We start from the raw sequence: 23272 nt of genomic DNA on the forward strand, positions 1-23272 counted from the left end.
GATGACCTGCCGGGCATGCCGGAACCACCTCTCAGACGTGCCAGAACCATGTGGCGGACAGTCCGGAATCACCTGTTGGGCATGCGCAACCACCTCTGAGACGTACCAGAACCACATGCCGTGCAGGCTGGAACCACCTACCGGACAGACCGGAATCACCTTTCGGGCATGCCGGAACCACCTGTCAGATGTGCCAGAAACACGTGCCGGAGACGCCGCAAGCACGTGCCAAGCACGTTGGAACCACCTGCCCAACTCGCCTGAACCACCTGCCGGACATGCCAAAATCACCTGCCGACTATGCCAGAACCACTTGGCGAACACTCCGGAATCACTTGCCGGGCATGCAGGAACCACCTCTCAGACATGCCAGAACCCCGTGCCAATGACCCCGGAAGCACCAGCCGAGCACGCCGGAACCACCTGCTCGACTCGCCAGAACCACCTGCCGATCACGCAAAAATCACCTGCCGGCTACGCCACAACCAGTTGGTGAACACTTTGGAATCACCTGCCAGGCTTGCTGGAACCACCTGCCAGTCATGCCAAAATCACCTGCCAACTACGCCAGAACCGCTTGGCGGACACTGCGGAAACACCTGTCGGGCCGGCTGGAACCACATCTCAGACGTGCCAGAAACGTGTTCATGAGATGCTGGAACCACACCCCGAACAGACGGATACCACCTGTCAGAACCGCCTGAACCACCTGCTGAGCACGCCGGAACCACCTGCTCGACTCACCGGTACCACCTCCCTGACACGCCAAAATCACCAGCTGGGTATGCCAGAACCACTTGGCGGACACTCCGGAATCATCTGCCGGACATGCCGGAACCAGCTCTCAGACACACCAGAACCAAGTGCCGGAGACGCCGGAAGCACCTGCCGAGCATGCCGGAGCCACCTGCTCGACTCGCCAGAAACACCTGCCGGACACGCCAAAATCACCTGCCGGGTACGCCAGAACCACCTGGCGGACATTACGGAATCACCTGCCGCGCATGCCGGAACCACCTCTCAGACGTGCCGGAAGCACGTGCCAGACACGCCGGAAACACCTACCGGACAGACCGGAACCACCTGCCAAGAACGCCGGAGCCACCTGTTCGACTCGCTGGAACCACCTGCCGGACAGGCCAATATCAACTTCTGGCTATGCCAGAACCACCTGGGGGACAGTCCGGGATCACCTGCCAGCCATGGCGGAACCACCTCTCAGACGTACCAGAACCACCTGCCGGAGAAGCTGGAAACACGTCCTGGACAGACTGGAACCACGTGACGGCCATGCCTGAACCACCTGCCGAGCACGGCGGAACCACCTGCCGGACACGCCAAAATCACCTGCGGGCTACGCCAGAACCACTTGGACGACTCTCCGAAATGACCTGCCGGGCATGTTGGAACCACCTCTCAGACGTGCCAGAAGCACGTGGCGGACAGTCCGGAATCACCTGTTGGGCATACGCAACCACCTCTGAGACGTACCAGAACCACGTGCCGTGCACGCCGGAACCACCTACCGGACAGACCGGAATCACCTTTCGGGCATGCCGGAACCACCAGTCAGATGTGCCAGAAACACGTGCCGGAGACGCCGGAAGCACCTGCCGAGCACGTCGCAACCACCTGCTCAACTCGCCTGAACCACCTGCCGGACACGCCAAAATCACCTGCCCGCTACACCAACACCAATTCGGGGACAAGCCGGAATCACGTGAGGGGCATGCCGGCACAGCCTCTCAGACTGAACCTCGTGCCGGACACCGCAGAACCACCTGCCGGACAGACCGGATCCACCTGCCGGACACGCCGGAACCACCGGCTCGACCCGCCGGAACGACCGCTCGACATGCAAAATCACCTGCCGGGTACGCCGGAAACACTTGGCGAACGCTCCGGAATCACCTGCCGGGCATGCCGGAACCACCTCTCAGATATGCCAGAACCACGTGCCAATGACCCCGGAAGCACCAGCCGAGCACGCCGGAACCACCTGCTCGACTCGCCAGAACCACCTGCCGGACACGCAAAAATCACCTGCCGGCTACGCCACAACCAGTTGGGGAACACTTCGGAATCACCTGCTGGGCTTGCTGGAACCACCTGCCGGTCATGCCAAAATCACCTGCCAACTACGCCAGTATCACATGGCGGACAGTGTGGAAACACCAGTCGGGCCGGCCGGAACCACATCTCAGACGTGCCAGAACCACGTGCATGAGATGCTGTAACCACTCCCCGAAGAGACGGAAAACACCTGCCAGACCCGTCTGAACAACCTGCCGAGCACGCCGGAGCCACCTGCTCGACTTGCCGTAACCACCTACCTGACATGCCCAAATCACCAGCCGGGTATGCCAGAACCATTTGGCGGACACTCCGGAATCATCTGCCGGACATGCCGGAACCAGCTCTCAGACACACCAGAACCACGTGCCGGAGACGCCGGAAGCACCTGCCGAGCATGCCGGAGCCACCAGCTTGACTCGCCAGAAACACCTGTCGGACACGCCAAAATCACCTGCCGGGTACGCCAGAACCACCTGGCGGACACTCCGAAATCACCTGTCGCGCATGCCGGAACCACCTCTCAGACGTGCCGGAAGCACGTGCCGGACACGCCGGAATCACCTACCGGACAGACCGGAACCACCTGCCGAGCACGCCGGAGCCACCTGTTCGACTCGCTGGAACCACCTGCCGGACAGGCCAAAATCAACTGCTGGCTATGCCAGAACCACCTGGGGGACGGTCCGGAATCACCTGCCAGCCATGGCGGAACCACCTCTCAGACGTACCAGAACCACCTGCCGGAGAAGCTGGAAACACGTCCTGGACAGTCTGGAACCACCTGCCGGCCAAGCCTGAACCACCTGCCAAGCACAACGGAACAACCTGCCAGACACGCCAAAATCACCTGCGTGTTATGCCAGAACCACTTGGAGGACTCTCTGGGATGACCTGCCGGGCATGCCGGAACCACCTCTCAGACGTGCCAGAACCATGTGGCGGACAGTCCGGAATCACCTGTTGGGCATGCGCAACCACCTCTGAGACGTACCAGAACCACATGCCGTGCAGGCTGGAACCACCTACCGGACAGACCGGAATCACCTTTCGGGCATGCCGGAACCACCTGTCAGATGTGCCAGAAACACGTGCCGGAGACGCCGGAAGCACCTGCCAAGCACGTTGGAACCACCTGCTCAACTCGCCTGAACCACCTGCCGGACATGCCAAAATCACCTGCCGACTATGCCAGAACCACTTGGCGAACACTCCGGAATCACTTGCCGGGCATGCAGGAACCACCTCTCAGACATGCCAGAACCCCGTGCCAATGACCCCGGAAGCACCAGCCGAGCACGCCGGAACCACCTGCTCGACTCGCCAGAACCACCTGCCGATCGCGCAAAAATCGCCTGCCGCCTACGCCACAACCAGTTGGTGAACACTTTGGAATCACCTGCCAGGCTTGCTGGAACCACCTGCCAGTCATGCCAAAATCACCTGCCAACTACGCCAGAACCGCTTGGCGGACACTGCGGAAACACCTGTCGGGCCGGCTGGAACCACATCTCAGACGTGCCAGAAACGTGTTCATGAGATGCTGGAACCACACCCCGAACAGACGGATACCACCTGCCAGAACCGCCTGAACCACCTGCTGAGCACGCCGGAACCACCTGCTCGACTCACGGGTACCACCTCCCTAACACGCCAAAATCACCTGCTGGGTATGCCAGAACCACTTGGCGGAAACTCCGGAATCATCTGCCGGACATGACGGAACCAGCTCTCAGACACACCACAACCAAGTGCCGGAGACGCCGGAAGCACCTGCCGAGCATGACGGAGCCACCTGCTCGACTCGCCAGAAACACCTGCCGGACACGCCAAAATCACCTGCCGGGTATGCCAGAACCACCTGGCGGACACTACGGAATCACCTGCCGCGCATTCCGGAACCACCTCTCAGACGTGCCGGAAGCACGTGCCAGACACGCCGGAAACACCTACCGGACAGACCGGAACCACCTGCCAAGAACGCCAGAGCCACCTGTTCGACTCGCTGGAACCACCTGCCGGACAGGCCAATATCAACTGCTGGCTATGCCAGAACCACCTGGGGGACACTCCGGGATCACCTGCCAGCCATGGCGGAACCACCTCTCAGACGTACCAGAACCACCTGCCGGAGAAGCTGGAAACACGTCCTGGACAGACTGGAACCACGTGACGGCCATGCCTGAACCACCTGCCGAGCACGGCGGAACCACCTGCCGGACACGCCAAAATCACCTGCGGGCTACGCCAGAACCACTTGGACGACTCTCCGAAATGACCTGCCGGGCATGTTGGAACCACCTCTCAGACGTGCCAGAAGCACGTGGCGGAGAGTCCGGAATCACCTGTTGGGAATACGCAACCACCTCTGACACGTACCAGAACCTCGTGCCGTGCACGCCGGAACCACCTACCGGACAGACCGGAATCAACTTTTGGGCATGCCGGAACCACCAGTCAGATGTGCCAGAAACACGTGCCGGAGACGCCGGAAGCACCAGCCGAGCACGTTGCAACCACCTGCTCAACTCGCCTGAACCACCTGCCGGACACGCCAAAGTCAGCTGCCCGCTACACCAGCACCACTTCGGGGACAAGCCGGAATCACGTGAGGGGCATGCCGGCACAGCCTCTCAGTCTGAACCTCGTGCCGGACACCACAGAACCACCTGCCGGACAGACCGGAACCACCTGCCGGACACGCCGGAACCACCTGCTCGACCCGCCGGAACGACCCCTGGACATGCAAAATCACCTGCCGGCTACGCCGGAAACACTTGGCGAACACTCCGGAATCACCTGCCGGGCATGCCGGAACCACCTCTCAGATATGCCAGAACCACGTGCCAATGAACCAGGAAGCACCTGCCGAGCATGCCGGAACCACCTGCTCGACTCGCCAGAACCACCTGCCGGACACGCAAAAATCACCTGCCGGCTACGCCACAACCAGTTGGGGAACACTTCGGAATCACCTGCCGGGCTTGCTGGAACCACCTGCCTTTCATGCCAAAATCACCTGCCAACTACGCCAGTACCACTTGGCGGACACTGTGGAAACACCTGTCGGGCCGGCCGGAACCACATCTCAGACGTGCCAGAACCACGTGCATGAGATGCTGTAACCACACCCTGAACAGACGGAAAACACCTGCCAGACCCGTCTGAACAACCTGCCGAGCACGCCGGAGCCACCTGCTCGACTCGCCGGAACCACCTACCTGACATGCCCAAATCACCAGCCGGGTATGCCAGAACCACTTGGCGGACACTCCGGAATCATCTGCCGGACATGCCGGAACCAGCTCTCAGACACACCAGAACCACGTGCCGGAGACGCCGGAAGCACCTGCCGAGCATGCCGGAGCCACCTGCTCGACTCGCCAGAAACACCTGTCGGACACGCCAAAATCACCTGCCGGGTATGCCAGAACCACCTGTCGGACACTACGGAATCACCTGCCGCGCATGCCGGAACCACCTCTCAGACGTGCCGGAAGCACGTGCCAGACACGCCGGAAACACCTACCGGACAGACCGGAACCACCTGCCAAGAACGCCGGAGCCACCTGTTTGACTCGCTGGAACCACCTGCCGGACAGGCCAATATCAACTGCTGGCTATGCCAGAACCACCTGGGGGACAGTCCGGGATCACCTGCCAGCCATGGCGGAACCACCTCTCAGATGTACCAGAACCACCTGCCGGAGAAGCTGGAAACACGTCCTGGACAGACTGGAACCACGTGACGGCCATGCCTGAACCACCTGCCGAGCACGGCGGAACCACCTGCCGGACACGCCAAAATCACCTGCGGGCTATGCCAGAACCACTTGGACGACTCTCCGAAATAAACTGCCGGGCATGTTGGAACCACCTCTCAGACGTGCCAGAAGCACGTGGCGGACAGTCCGGAATCACCTGTTGGGCATACGCAACCACCTCTGACACGTACCAGAACCACGTGCCGTGCACGCCGGAACCACCTACCGGACAGACCGGAATCAACTTTTGGGCATGCCGGAACCACCAGTCAGATGTGCCAGAAACACGTGCCCGAGACGCCGGAAGCACCTGCCGAGCACGTCGCAACCACCTGCTCAACTCGCCTGAACCACCTGCCGGACACGCCAAAATCACCTGCCCGCTACACCAGCACCACTTCGGGGACAAGCCGGAATCACGTGAGGGGCATGCCGGCACAGCCTCTCAGACTGAACCTCGTGCCGGACCCCACAGAACCACCTGCCGGACAGACCGGAACCACCTGCCGGACACGCCGGAACCACCGGCTCGACCCGCCGGAACGACCGCTGGACATGCAAAATCACCTGCCGGCTACGCCGGAAACACTTGGCGAACACTCCGGAATCACCTGCCGGGCATGCCGGAACCACCTCTCAGATATGCCAGAACCACGTGCCAATGACCCCGGAAGTACCTGCCGAGCACCCCGGAACCACCTGCTCGACTCGCCAGAACCACCTGCCGGACACGCAAAAATCACCTGCCGGCTACGCCACAACCAGTTGGGGAAAACTTCGGAATCACCTGCCGGGCTTGCTGGAACCACCTGCCGGTCATGCCAAAATCACCTGCCAACTACGCCAGTACCACTTGGCGGACACTGTGGAAACACCTGTCGGGCCGGCCGGAACCACATCTCAGACATGCCAGAACCATGTGCATGAGATGCTGGAACCACACCCTGAACAGACGGAAAACACCTGCCACACCCGTCTGAAAAACCTGCCGAGCACGCCGGAGCCACCTGCTCGACTTGCTGGAACCACCTACCTGACATGCCCAAATCACCAGCCGGGTATGCCAGAACCACTTGGCGGACACTCCGAAATCATCTGCCGGACATGCCGGAACCAGCTCTCAGACACACCAGAACCACGTGCCGGAGACGCCGGAAGCACCTGCCGAGCATGCCGGAGCCACCTGCTCGACTCGCCAGAAACACCTGTCGGACACGCCAAAATCACCTGCCGGGTACGCCAGAACCACCTGGCGGACACTCCGAAATCACCTGTCGCGCATGCCGGAACCACCTCTCAGACGTGCCGGAAGCACGTGCCGGACACGCCGGAATCACCTACCGGACAGACCGGAACCACCTGCCGAGCACGCCGGAGCCACCTGTTCGACTCGCTGGAACCACCTGCCGGACAGGCCAATATCAACTGCTGGCTATGCCAGAACCACCTGGGGGACGGTCCGGAATCACCTGCCAGCCATGGCGGAACCACCTCTCAGACGTAGCAGAACCACCTGCCGGAGAAGCTGGAAACACGTCCTGGACAGTCTGGAACCACCTGCCGGCCAAGCCTGAACCACCTGCCAAGCACAACGGAACAACCTGCCAGACACGCCAAAATCACCTGCGTGTTATGCCAGAACCACTTGGAGGACTCTCTGGGATGACCTGCCGGGCATGCCGGAACCACCTCTCAGACGTGCCAGAACCATGTGGCGGACAGTCCGGAATCACCTGTTGGGCATGCGCAACCACCTCTGAGACGTACCAGAACCACATGCCGTGCAGGCTGGAACCACCTACCGGACAGACCGGAATCACCTTTCGGGCATGCCGGAACCACCTGTCAGATGTGCCAGAAACACGTGCCGGAGACGCCAGAAGCACCTGCCAAGCACGTTGGAACCACCTGCTCAACTCGCCTGAACCACCTGCCGGACATGCCAAAATCACCTGCCGACTATGCCAGAACCACTTGGCGAACACTCCGGAATCACTTGCCGGGCATGCAGGAACCACCTCTCAGACATGCCAGAACCCCGTGCCAATGACCCCGGAAGCACCAGCCGAGCACGCCGGAACCACCTGCTCGACTCGCCAGAACCACCTGCCGATCACGCAAAAATCACCTGCCGGCTACGCCACAACCAGTTGGTGAACACTTTGGAATCACCTGCCAGGCTTGCTGGAACCACCTGCCAGTCATGCCAAAATCACCTGCCAACTACGCCAGAACCGCTTGGCGGACACTGCGGAAACACCTGTCGGGCCGGCTGGAACCACATCTCAGACGTGCCAGAAACGTGTTCATGAGATGCTGGAACCACACCCCGAACAGACGGATACCACCTGTCAGAACCGCCTGAACCACCTGCTGAGCACGCCGGAACCACCTGCTCGACTCACCGGTACCACCTCCCTGACACGCCAAAATCACCTGCTGGGTATGCCAGAACCACTTGGCGGACACTCCGGAATCATCTGCCGGACATGCCGGAACCAGCTCTCAGACACACCAGAACCAAGTGCCGGAGACGCCGGAAGCACCTGCCGAGCATGCCGGAGCCACCTGCTCGACTCGCCAGAAACACCTGCCGGACACGCCAAAATCACCTGCCGGGTACGCCAGAACCACCTGGCGGACATTACGGAATCACCTGCCGCGCATGCCGGAACCACCTCTCAGACGTGCCGGAAGCACGTGCCAGATACGCCGGAAACACCTACCGGACAGACCGGAACCACCTGCCAAGAACGCCGGAGCCACCTTTTCGACTCGCTGGAACCACCTGCCGGACAGGCCAATATCAACTTCTGGCTATGCCAGAACCACCTGGGGGACAGTCCGGGATCACCTGCCAGCCATGGCGGAACCACCTCTCAGACGTACCAGAACCACCAGCCGGAGAAGCTGGAAAAACGTCCTGGACAGACTGGAACCACGTGACGGCCATGCCTGAACCACCTGCCGAGCACGGCGGAACCACCTGCCGGACACGCCAAAATCACCTGCGGGCTATGCCAGAACCACTTGGACGACTCTCCGAAATGACCTGCCGGGCATGTTGGAACCACCTCTCAGACGTGCCAGAAGCACGTGGCGGACAGTCCGGCATCACCTGTTGGGCATACGCAACCACCTCTGAGACGTACCAGAACCACGTGCCGTGCACGCCGGAACCACCTACCGGACAGACCGGAATCACCTTTCGGGCATGCCGGAACCACCAGTCAGATGTGCCAGAAACACGTGCCGGAGACGCCGGAAGCACCTGCTGAGCACGTCGCAACCACCTGCTCAACTCGCCTGAACCACCTGCCGGACACGCCAAAATCACCTGCCCGCTACACCAGCACCAATTCGGGGACAAGCCGGAATCACGTGAGGGGCATGCCGGCACAGCCTCTCAGACTGAACCTCGTGCCGGACACCGCAGAACCACCTGCCGGACAGACCGGATCCACCTGCCGGACACGCCGGAACCACCGTCTCGACCCGCCGGAACGACCGCTCGACATGCAAAATCACCTGCCGGGTACGCCGGAAACACTTGGCGAACGCTCCGGAATCACCTGCCGGGCATGCCGGAACCACCTCTCAGATATGCCAGAACCACGTGCCAATGACCCCGGAAGCACCAGCCGAGCACGCCGGAACCACCTGCTCGACTCGCCAGAACCACCTGCCGGACACGCAAAAATCACCTGCCGGCTACGCCACAACCAGTTGGGGAAGACTTCGGAATCACCTGCCGGGCTTGCTGGAACCACCTGCCGGTCATGCCAAAATCACCTGCCAACTACGCCAGTATCACATGGCGGACAGTGTGGAAACACCAGTCGGGCCGGCCGGAACCACATCTCAGACGTGCCAGAACCACGTGCATGAGATGCTGTAACCACACCCTGAACAGACGGAAAACACCTGCCAGACCCGTCTGAACAACCTGCCGAGCACGCCGGAGCCACCTGCTCGACTCGCCGGAACCACCTACCTGACATGCCCAAATCACCAGCCGGGTATGCCAGAACCACTTGGCGGACACTCCGGAATCATCTGCCGGACATGCCGGAACCAGCTCTCAGACACACCAGAACCACGTGCCGGAGACGCCGGAAGCACCTGCCGAGCATGCCGGAGCCACCTGCTCGACTCGCCAGAAACACCTGTCGGACACGCCAAAATCACCTGCCGGGTATGCCAGAACCACCTGTCGGACACTACGGAATCACCTGCCGCGCATGCCGGAACCACCTCTCAGACGTGCCGGAAGCACGTGCCAGACACGCCGGAAACACCTACCGGACAGACCGGAACCACCTGCCAAGAACGCCGGAGCCACCTGTTTGACTCGCTGGAACCACCTGCCGGACAGGCCAATATCAACTGCTGGCTATGCCAGAACCACCTGGGGGACAGTCCGGGATCACCTGCCAGCCATGGCGGAACCACCTCTCAGATGTACCAGAACCACCTGCCGGAGAAGCTGGAAACACGTCCTGGACAGACTGGAACCACGTGACGGCCATGCCTGAACCACCTGCCGAGCACGGCGGAACCACCTGCCGGACACGCCAAAATCACCTGCGGGCTATGCCAGAACCACTTGGACGACTCTCCGAAATAAACTGCCGGGCATGTTGGAACCACCTCTCAGACGTGCCAGAAGCACGTGGCGGACAGTCCGGAATCACCTGTTGGGCATACGCAACCACCTCTGACACGTACCAGAACCACGTGCCGTGCACGCCGGAACCACCTACCGGACAGACCGGAATCAACTTTTGGGCATGCCGGAACCACCAGTCAGATGTGCCAGAAACACGTGCCCGAGACGCCGGAAGCACCTGCCGAGCACGTCGCAACCACCTGCTCAACTCGCCTGAACCACCTGCCGGACACGCCAAAATCACCTGCCCGCTACACCAGCACCACTTCGGGGACAAGCCGGAATCACGTGAGGGGCATGCCGGCACAGCCTCTCAGACTGAACCTCGTGCCGGACCCCACAGAACCACCTGCCGGACAGACCGGAACCACCTGCCGGACACGCCGGAACCACCGGCTCGACCCGCCGGAACGACCGCTGGACATGCAAAATCACCTGCCGGCTACGCCGGAAACACTTGGCGAACACTCCGGAATCACCTGCCGGGCATGCCGGAACCACCTCTCAGATATGCCAGAACCACGTGCCAATGACCCCGGAAGTACCTGCCGAGCACCCCGGAACCACCTGCTCGACTCGCCAGAACCACCTGCCGGACACGCAAAAATCACCTGCCGGCTACGCCACAACCAGTTGGGGAAAACTTCGGAATCACCTGCCGGGCTTGCTGGAACCACCTGCCGGTCATGCCAAAATCACCTGCCAACTACGCCAGTACCACTTGGCGGACACTGTGGAAACACCTGTCGGGCCGGCCGGAACCACATCTCAGACATGCCAGAACCATGTGCATGAGATGCTGGAACCACACCCTGAACAGACGGAAAACACCTGCCACACCCGTCTGAAAAACCTGCCGAGCACGCCGGAGCCACCTGCTCGACTTGCTGGAACCACCTACCTGACATGCCCAAATCACCAGCCGGGTATGCCAGAACCACTTGGCGGACACTCCGAAATCATCTGCCGGACATGCCGGAACCAGCTCTCAGACACACCAGAACCACGTGCCGGAGACGCCGGAAGCACCTGCCGAGCATGCCGGAGCCACCTGCTCGACTCGCCAGAAACACCTGTCGGACACGCCAAAATCACCTGCCGGGTACGCCAGAACCACCTGGCGGACACTCCGAAATCACCTGTCGCGCATGCCGGAACCACCTCTCAGACGTGCCGGAAGCACGTGCCGGACACGCCGGAATCACCTACCGGACAGACCGGAACCACCTGCCGAGCACGCCGGAGCCACCTGTTCGACTCGCTGGAACCACCTGCCGGACAGGCCAATATCAACTGCTGGCTATGCCAGAACCACCTGGGGGACGGTCCGGAATCACCTGCCAGCCATGGCGGAACCACCTCTCAGACGTAGCAGAACCACCTGCCGGAGAAGCTGGAAACACGTCCTGGACAGTCTGGAACCACCTGCCGGCCAAGCCTGAACCACCTGCCAAGCACAACGGAACAACCTGCCAGACACGCCAAAATCACCTGCGTGTTATGCCAGAACCACTTGGAGGACTCTCTGGGATGACCTGCCGGGCATGCCGGAACCACCTCTCAGATGTGCCAGAACCATGTGGCGGACAGTCCGGAATCACCTGTTGGGCATGCGCAACCACCTCTGAGACGTACCAGAACCACATGCCGTGCAGGCTGGAACCACCTACCGGACAGACCGGAATCCACTTTTGGGCATGCCGGAACCACCAGTCAGATGTGCCAGAAACACGTGCCGGAGACGCCGGAAGCACCTGCGGAGCACGTCGCAACCACCTGCTCAACTCGCCTGAACCACCTGCCGGACACGCCAAAATCACCTGCCCGCTACACCAGCACCACTTCGGGGACAAGCCGGAATCACGTGAGGGGCATGCCGGCACAGCCTCTCAGACTGAACCTCGTGCCGGGCACCACAGAACCAGCTGCCGGACAGACCGGAACCACCTGCCGGACACGCCGGAACCACCGGCTCGACCCGCCGGAACGACCGCTGGACATGCAAAATCACCTGCCGGCTACGCCGGAAACACTTGGCGAACACTCCAGAATCACCTGCCGGGCATGCCGGAACCACCTCTCAGATATGCCAGAACCACGTGCCAATGACCCCGGAAGCACCTGCCGAGCACGCCGGAACCACCTGCTCGACTCGCCAGAACCACCTGCCGGACACGCAAAAATCACCTGCCGGCTACGCCACAACCAGTTGGGGAACACTTCGGAATCACCTGCCGGGCTTGCTGGAACCACCTGCCGGTCATGCCAAAATCACCTGCCAACTACGCCAGTACCACTTGGCGGACACTGTGGAAACACCTGTCGGGCCGGCCGGAACCACATCTCAGACGTGCCAGAACCATGTGCATGAGATGCTGAAACCACACCCCGAACAGACGGAAAACACCTGCCAGACCCGTCTGAACAACCTTCCGAGCACGCCGGAGCACCTGCTCGACTCGCCGGAACCACCTACCTGACATGCCCAAATCACCAGCCTGGTATGCCAGAACCACTTGGCGGACACTCCCGAATCATCTGCCGGACATGCCGGAACCAGCTCTCAGACACAACAGAACCACGTGCCGGAGACGCCGGAAGCACCTGCCGAGCATGCCGGAGCCACCTGCTCGACTCACCAGAAATACCTGCCGGACACGCCAAAATCACCTGCCGGGTACGCCAGAACCACCTGGTGGACACTCCGAGACCACCTGTCGCACATGCCGGAACCACCTCTCAGACGTGCCGGAAGCACTTGCTGCACACGCCGGAATCACCTACCGGACAGACCGGAACCACCTGCCGAGCACGCCGGAGCCACCTGTTCGACTCGCTGGAACCACCTGCCGGACAGGCCAATATCAACTGCTGGCTATGCCAGAACCACCTGGGGGACGGTCCGGAATCGCCTACCAGCCAAGGCGGAACCACCTCTCAGACGTACCAGAACCACCTGCCGGAGAAGCTGGAAACACGTCCTGGACAGTCTGGAACCACCTGCCGGCCAAGCCTGAACCACCTGCCAAGCACAACGGAACAACCTGCCAGACACGCCAAAATCGCCTGCGTGTTATGCCAGAACCACTTGGAGGACTCTCTGGGATGACCTGCCGGGCATGCCGGAACCACCTCTCAGACGTGCCAGAACCATGTGGCGGACAGTCCGGAATCACCTGTTGGGCATGCGCAACCACCTCTGAGACGTACCAGAACCACATGCCGTGCAGGCTGGAACCACCTACCGGACAGACCGGAATCACCTTTCGGGCATGCCGGAACCACCTGTCAGATGTGCCAGAAACACGTGCCGGAGACGCCGGAAGCACCTGCCAAGCACGTTGGAACCACCTGCTCAACTCGCCTGAACCACCTGCCGGACATGCCAAAATCACCTGCCGACTATGCCAGAACCACTTGGCGAACACTCCGGAATCACTTGCCGGGCATGCAGGAACCACCTCTCAGACATGCCAGAACCCCGTGCCAATGACCCCGGAAGCACCAGCCGAGCACGCCGGAACCACCTGCTCGACTCGCCAGAACCACCTGCCGATCACGCAAAAATCACCTGCCGGCTACGCCACAACCAGTTGGTGAACACTTTGGAATCACCTGCCAGGCTTGCTGGAACCACCTGCCAGTCATGCCAAAATCACCTGCCAACTACGCCAGAACCGCTTGGCGGACACTGCGGAAACACCTGTCGGGCCGGCTGGAACCACATCTCAGACGTGCCAGAAACGTGTTCATGAGATGCTGGAACCACACCCCGAACAGACGGATACCACCTGTCAGAACCACCTGAACCACCTGCTGAGCACGCCGGAACCACCTGCTCGACTCACCGGTACCACCTCCCTGACACGCCAAAATCACCAGCTGGGTATGCCAGAACCACTTGGCGGACACTCCGGAATCATCTGCCGGACATGCCGGAACCAGGTCTCAGACACACCAGAACCAAGTGCCGGAGACGCCGGAAGCACCTGCCGAGCATGCCGGAGCCACCTGCTCGACTCGCCAGAAACACCTGCCGGACACGCCAAAATCACCTGCCGGGTACGCCAGAACCACCTGGCGGACATTACGGAATCACCTGCCGCGCATGCCGGAACCACCTCTCAGACGTGCCGGAAGCACGTGCCAGATACGCCGGAAACACCTACCGGACAGACCGGAACCACCTGCCAAGAACGCCGGAGCCACCTGTTTGACTCGCTGGAACCACCTGCCGGACAGGCGAATATCAACTTCTGGCTATGCCAGAACCACCTGGGGGACAGTCCGGGATCACCTGCCAGCCATGGCGGAACCACCTCTCAGACATACCAGAACCACCTGCCGGAGAAGCTGGAAAAACGTCCTGGACAGACTGGAACCACGTGACGGCCATGCCTGAACCACCTGCCGAGCACGGCGGAACCACCTGCCGGACACGCCAAAATCACCTGCGGGCTATGCCAGAACCACTTGGACGACTCTCCGAAATGACCTGCCGGGCATGTTGGAACCACCTCTCAGACGTGCCAGAAGCACGTGGCGGACAGTCCGGCATCACCTGTTGGGCATACGCAACCACCTCTGAGACGTACCAGAACCACGTGCCGTGCACGCCGGAACCACCTACCGGACAGACCGGAATCACCTTTCGGGCATGCCGGAACCACCAGTCAGATGTGCCAGAAACACGTGCCGGAGACGCCGGAAGCACCTGCTGAGCACGTCGCAACCACCTGCTCAACTCGCCTGAACCACCTGCCGGACACGCCAAAATCACCTGCCCGCTACACCAGCACCAATTCGGGGACAAGCCGGAATCACGTGAGGGGCATGCCGGCACAGCCTCTCAGACTGAACCTCGTGCCGGACACCGCAGAACCACCTGCCGGACAGACCGGATCCACCTGCCGGACACGCCGGAACCACCGTCTCGACCCGCCGGAACGACCGCTCGACATGCAAAATCACCTGCCGGGTACGCCGGAAACACTTGGCGAACGCTCCGGAATCACCTGCCGGGCATGCCGGAACCACCTCTCAGATATGCCAGAACCACGTGCCAATGACCCCGGAAGCACCAGCCGAGCACGCCGGAACCACCTGCTCGACTCGCCAGAACCACCTGCCGGACACGCAAAAATCACCTGCCGGCTACGCCACAACCAGTTGGGGAAGACTTCGGAATCACCTGCCGGGCTTGCTGGAACCACCTGCCGGTCATGCCAAAATCACCTGCCAACTACGCCAGTATCACATGGCGGACAGTGTGGAAACACCAGTCGGGCCGGCCGGAACCACATCTCAGACGTGCCAGAACCACGTGCATGAGATGCTGTAACCACACCCCGAAGAGACGGAAAACACCTGCCAGACCCGTCTGAACAACCTGCCGAGCACGCCGGAGCCACCTGCTCGACTTGCCGGAACCACCTACCTGACATGCCCAAATCACCAGCCGGGTATGCCAGAACCACTTGGCGGACACTCCGGAATCATCTGCCGGACATGCCGGAACCAGCTCTCAGACACACCAGAACCACGTGCCGGAGACGCCGGAAGCACCTGCCGAGCATGCCGGAGCCACCAGCTTGACTCGCCAGAAACACCTGTCGGACACGCCAAAATCACCTGCCGGGTACGCCAGAACCACCTGGCGGACACTCCGAAATCACCTGTCGCGCATGCCGGAACCACCTCTCAGACGTGCCGGAAGCACGTGCCGGACACGCCGGAATCACCTACCGGACAGACCGGAACCACCTGCCGAGCACGCCGGAGCCACCTGTTCGACTCGCTGGAACCACCTGCCGGACAGGCCAAAATCAACTGCTGGCTATGCCAGAACCACCTGGGGGACGGTCCGGAATCACCTGCCAGCCATGGCGGAACCACCTCTCAGACGTACCAGAACCACCTGCCGGAGAAGCTGGAAACACGTCCTGGACAGTCTGGAACCACCTGCCGGCCAAGCCTGAACCACCTGCCAAGCACAACGGAACAACCTGCCAGACACGCCAAAATCACCTGCGTGTTATGCCAGAACCACTTGGAGGACTCTCTGGGATGACCTGCCGGGCATGCCGGAACCACCTCTCAGACGTGCCAGAACCATGTGGCGGACAGTCCGGAATCACCTGTTGGGCATGCGCAACCACCTCTGAGACGTACCAGAACCACATGCCGTGCAGGCTGGAACCACCTACCGGACAGACCGGAATCACCTTTCGGGCATGCCGGAACCACCTGTCAGATGTGCCAGAAACACGTGCCGGAGATGCCGGAAGCACCTGCCAAGCACGTTGGAACCACCTGCTCAACTCGCCTGAACCACCTGCCGGACATGCCAAAATCACCTGCCGAATATGCCAGAACCACTTGGCGAACACTCCGGAATCACTTGCCGGGCATGCAGGAACCACCTCTCAGACATGCCAGAACCCCGTGCCAATGACCCCGGAAGCACCAGCCGAGCACGCCGGAACCACCTGCTCGACTCGCCAGAACCACCTGCCGATCGCGCAAAAATCGCCTGCCGCCTACGCCACAACCAGTTGGTGAACACTTTGGAATCACCTGCCAGGCTTGCTGGAACCACCTGCCAGTCATGCCAAAATCACCTGCCAACTACGCCAGAACCGCTTGGCGGACACTGCGGAAACACCTGTCGGGCCGGCTGGAACCACATCTCAGACGTGCCAGAAACGTGTTCATGAGATGCTGGAACCACACCCCGAACAGACGGATACCACCTGCCAGAACCGCCTGAACCACCTGCTGAGCACGCCGGAACCACCTGCTCGACTCACGGGTACCACCTCCCTAACACGCCAAAATCACCTGCTGGGTATGCCAGAACCACTTGGCGGAAACTCCGGAATCATCTGCCGGACATGCCGGAACCAGCTCTCAGACACACCACAACCAAGTGCCGGAGACGCCGGAAGCACCTGCCGAGCATGACGGAGCCACCTGCTCGACTCGCCAGAAACACCTGCCGGACACGCCAAAATCACCTGCCGGGTATGCCAGAACCACCTGGCGGACACTACGGAATCACCTGCCGCGCATGCCGGAACCACCTCTCAGACGTGCCGGAAGCACGTGCCAGACACGCCGGAAACACCTACCGGACAGACCGGAACCACCTGCCAAGAACGCCAGAGCCACCTGTTCGACTCGCTGGAACCACCTGCCGGACAGGCCAATATCAACTGCTGGCTATGCCAGAACCACCTGGGGGACACTCCGGGATCACCTGCCAGCCATGGCGGAACCACCTCTCAGACGTACCAGAACCACCTGCCGGAGAAGCTGGAAACACGTCCTGGACAGACTGGAACCACGTGACGGCCATGCCTGAACCACCTGCCGAGCACGGCGGAACCACCTGCCGGACACGCCAAAATCACCTGCGGGCTACGCCAGAACCACTTGGACGACTCTCCGAAATGACCTGCCGGGCACGTTGGAACAACCTCTCAGACGTGCCAGAAGCACGTGGCGGCCAGTCCGGAATCACCTGATGGGCATACGCAACCACCTCTGACACGTACCAGAACCACGTGCCGTGCACGCCGGAACCACCTACCGGACAGACCGGAATCAACTTTTGGGCATGCTGGAACCACCAGTCAGATGTGCCAGAAACACGTGCCGGAGACGCCGGAAGCACCTGCCGAGCACGTCGCAACCACCTGCTCAACTCGCCTGAACCACCTGCCGGACACGCCAAAATCACCTGCCCGCTACACCAGCACCACTTCGGGGACAAGCCGGAATCACGTGAGGGGCATGCCGGCACAGCCTCTCAGACTGAACCTCGTGCAGGACACCACAGAACCACCTGCCGGACAGACCGGAACCACCGGCCGGACACGCCAGAACCACCGGCTCGACTCGCCGGAATGACCGCGGGACATGCAAAATCACCTGCCGGCTACGCCGGAAACACTTGGCGAACACTCCGGAATCACCTGCCGGGCATGCCGGAACCACCTGTCAGATGTGCCAGAAACACGTGTCGGAGACGCCGGAAGCACCTGCCAAGCACGTTGGAACCACCTGCTCAACTCGCCTGAACCACCTGCCGGACATGCCAAAATCACCTGCCGACTATGCCAGAACCACTTGGCGAACACTCCGGAATCACTTGCCTGGCATGCAGGAACCACCTCTCAGACATGCCAGAACCCCGTGCCAATGACCCCGGAAGCACCAGCCGAGCACGCCGGAACCACCTGCTCGACTCGCCAGAACCACCTGCCGATCACGCAAAAATCACCTGCCGGCTACGCCACAACCCGTTGGTGAACACTTTGGAATCACCTGCCAGGCTTGCTGGAACCACCTGCCAGTCATGCCAAAATCACCTGCCAACTACGCCAGAACCGCTTGGCGGACACTGCGGAAACACCTGTCGGGCCGGCTGGAACCACATCTCAGACGTGCCAGAAATGTGTTCATGAGATGCTGGATCCACACCCCGAACAGACGGATACCACCTACCAGAACCGCCTGAACCACCTGCTGAGCACGCCGGAACCACCTGCTCGACTCACCGGTACCACCTCCCTGACACGCCAAAATCACCTGCTGGGTATGCCAGAACCACTTGGCGGACACTCCGGAATCATCTGCCGGACATGCCGGAACCAGCTCTCAGACACACCAGAACCAAGTGCCGGAGACGCCGGAAGCACCTGCCGAGCATGCCGGAGCCACCTGCTCGACTCGCCAGAAACACCTGCCGGACACGCCAAAATCACCTGCCGGATATGCCAGAACCACTTCAGGGACAAGGCGGAATCACGTGAGGGGCATGCCGGCACAGCCTCTCAGACTGAACCTCGTGCCGGACACCACAGAACCACCTGCCGGACAGACCGGAACCACCTGCCGGACACGCCGGTACCACCGGCTCGACCCGCCGGAACGACCACTGGACATGCAAAATCACCTGCCGGCTACGCCGGAAACACTTGGCGAACACTCCGGAAACACCTGCCGGGCATGCCGGAACCACCTCTCAGATATGCCAGAACCACGTGCCAATGACCCCGGAAGCACCTGCCGAGCACGCCGGAACCACCTGCTCGACTCGCCAGAACCACCTGCCGGACACGCCAAAATCACCTGCCGGCTACGCCACAACCAGTTGGGGAACACTTCGGAATGACCTGCCGGGCTTGCTGGAACCACCTGCCGGTCATGCCAAAATCACCTGCCAACTACGCCAGTACCACTTGGCGGACACTGTGGAAACACCTGTCGGGCCGGCCGGAACCACATCTCAGACGTGCCAGAACCATGTGCATGAGATGCTGGAACCACACCCTGAACAGACGGAAAACACCTGCCAGACCCGTCTGAACAACCTGCCGAGCACGCCGGAGCCACCTGCTCGACTCGCCGGAACCACCTACCTGACATGCCCAAATCACCAGCCGGGTATGCCAGAACCACTTGGCGGACACTCCGGAATCATCTGCCGGACATGCCGGAACCAGCTCTCAGACACACCAGAACCACGTGCCGGAGACGCCGGAAGCACCTGCCGAGCATGCTGGAGCCACCTGCTCGACTCGCCAGAAACACCTGTCGGACACGCCAAAATCACCTGCCGGGTACGCCAGAACCACCTGGCGGACACTACGAAATGACCTGTCGCGCATGCCGGAACCACCTCTCAGACGTGCCGGAAGCACGTGCCGGACACGCCGGAATCACCTACCAGACAGACCGGAACCACCTGCCGAGCACGCCGGAGCCACCTGTTCGACTCGCTGGAACCACCTGCCGGACAGGCCAATATCAACTGCTGGCTATGCCAGAACCACCTGGGGGACGGTCCGGAATCACCTGCCAGCCATGGCGGAACCACCTCTCAGACGTAGCAGAACCACCTGCCGGAGAAGCTGGAAACACGTCCTGGACAGTCTGGAACCACCTGCCGGCCCTGCCTGAACCACCTGCCGAGCACGGCGGAACCACCTGCTCAACTCGCCTGAACCACCTGCCGGACACGCCAAAATCACCTGCCCGCTACACCAGCACCACTTCGGGGACAAGCCGGAATCACGTGAGGGGCATGCCGGCACAGCCTCTCAGACTGAACCTCGTGCCGGACACCACAGAACCACCTGCCGGACAGACCGGAACCACCGGCCGGACACGCCGGAACCACCGGCTCGACCCGCCGGAATGACCGCGGGACATGCAAAATCACCTGCCGGCTACGCCGGAAACACTTGGCAAACACTCCGGAATCACCTGCCGGGCATGCCGGAACCACCTGTCAGATGTGCCAGAAACACGTGCCGGAGACGCCGGAAGCACCTGCCAAGCACGTTGGAACCACCTGCTCAACTCGCCTGAACCACCTGCCGGACATGCCAAAATCACCTGCCGACTATGCCAGAACCACTTGGCGAACACTCCGGAATCACTTGCCGGGCATGCAGGAACCACCTCTCAGACATGCCAGAACCCCGTGCCAATGACCCCGGAAGCACCAGCCGAGCACGCCGGAACCACCTGCTCGACTCGCCAGAACCACCTGCCGATCACGCAAAAATCACCTGCCGGCTACGCCACAACCAGTTGGTGAACACTTTGGAATCACCTGCCAGGCTTGCTGGAACCACCTGCCAGTCATGCCAAAATCACCTGCCAACTACGCCAGAACCGCTTGGCGGACACTGCGGAAACACCTGTCGGGCCGGCTGGAACCACATCTCAGACGTGCCAGAAACGTGTTCATGAGATGCTGGAACCACACCCCGAACAGACGGATACCACCTGCCAGAACCGCCTGAACCACCTGCTGAGCACGCCGGAACCACCTGCTCGACTCACCGGTACCACCTCCCTGACACGCCAAAATCACCTGCTGGGTATGCCAGAACCACATGGCGGATACTCCGGATTCATCTGCCGGACATGCCGGAACCAGCTCTCAGACACACCAGAACCAAGTGCCGGAGACGCCGGAAGCACCTGCCGAGCATGCCGGAGCCACCGGCTCGACTCGCCAGAAACACCTGCCGGACACGCCAAAATCACCTGCCGGGTACGCCAGAACCACCTGGCGGACACTACGGAATCACCTGCCGTGCATGCCGGAACCACCTCTCAGACTTGCCGGAAGCACGTGTCAGACACGCCGGAAACACCTACCGGACAGACCGGAACCACCTGCCAAGAACGCCAGAGCCACCTGTTTGACTCGCTGGAACCACCTGCCGGACAGGCCAATATCAACTGCTGGCTATGCCAGAACCACCTGGGGGACAGTCCGGGATCACCTGCCAGCCATGGCGGAACCACCTCTCAGACGTACCAGAACCACCTGCCGGAGAAGCTGGAAACACGTCCTGGACAGACTGGAACCACGTGACGGCCATGCCTGAACCACCTGCCGAGCACGGCGGAACCACCTGCCGGACACGCCAAAATCACCTGCGGGCTACGCCAGAACCACTTGGACGACTCTCCGAAATGACCTGCCGGGCACGTTGGAACCACCTCTCAGACCTGCCAGAAGCACGTGGCGGACAGTCCGGAATCACCTGTTGGGCATACGCAACCACCTCTGACACGTACCAGAACCACGTGCCGTGCACGCCGGAACCACCTACCGGACAGACCGGAATCAACTTTTGGGCATGCCGGAACCACCAGTCAGATGTGCCAGAAACACGTGCCGGAGACGCCGGAAGCACCTGCGGAGCACGTCGCAACCACCTGCTCAACTCGCCTGAACCACCTGCCGTACACGCCAAAATCACCTGCCCGCTACACCAGCACCACTTCGGGGACAAGCCGGAATCACGTGAGGGGCATGCCGGCACAGCCTCTCAGACTGAACCTCGTGCCGGACACCACAGAACCACCTGCCGGACAGACCGGAACCACCTGCCGGACACGCCGGAACCACCGGCTCGACCCGCCGGAACGACCGCGGGACATGCAAAATCACCTGCCGGCTACGCCGGAAACACTTGGCGAACACTCCGGAATCACCTGCCGGGCATGCCGGAACCACCTCTCAGATATGCCAGAACCACGTGCCAATGACCCCGGAAGCACCTGCCGAGCACGCCGGAACCACCTGCTCGACTCGCCAGAACCACCTGCCGGACACGCAAAAATCACCTGCCGGCTACGCCACAACCAGTTGGGGAAAACTTCGGAATCACCTGCCGGGCTTGCTGGAACCACCTGCCGGTCATGCCAAAATCACCTGCCAACTACGCCAGTACCACTTGGCGGACACTGTGGAAACACCTGTCGGGCCGGCCGGAACCACAACTCAGACGTGCCAGAACCATGTGCATGAGATGCCTGAACAGACGGAAAACACCTGCCACACCCGTCTGAAAAACCTGCCGAGCACGCCGGAGCCACCTGCTCGACTCGCCGGAACCACCTACCTGACATGCCCAAATCACCAGCCGGGTATGCCAGAACCACTTGGCGGACACTCCGGAATCATCTGCCGGACATGCCGGAACCAGCTCTCAGACACACCAGAACCAAGTGCCGGAGACGCCGGAAGCACCTGCCGAGCATGCCGGAGCCACCTGCTCGACTCGCCAGAAACACCTGCCGGACACGCCAAAATCACCTGCCGGGTACGCCACAACCACCTGGCGGACACTCCGAAATCACCTGTCGCGCATGCCGGAACCACCTCTCAGACGTGCCGGAAGCACGTGCCGGACACGCCGGAATCACCTACCAGACAGACCGGAACCACCTGCCG

The sequence above is a fragment of the Equus caballus genome, chromosome 24, assembly GCF_041296265.1.
Source record: "Equus caballus isolate H_3958 breed thoroughbred chromosome 24, TB-T2T, whole genome shotgun sequence".
Taxonomy (NCBI): Eukaryota; Metazoa; Chordata; class Mammalia; order Perissodactyla; family Equidae; genus Equus; species Equus caballus.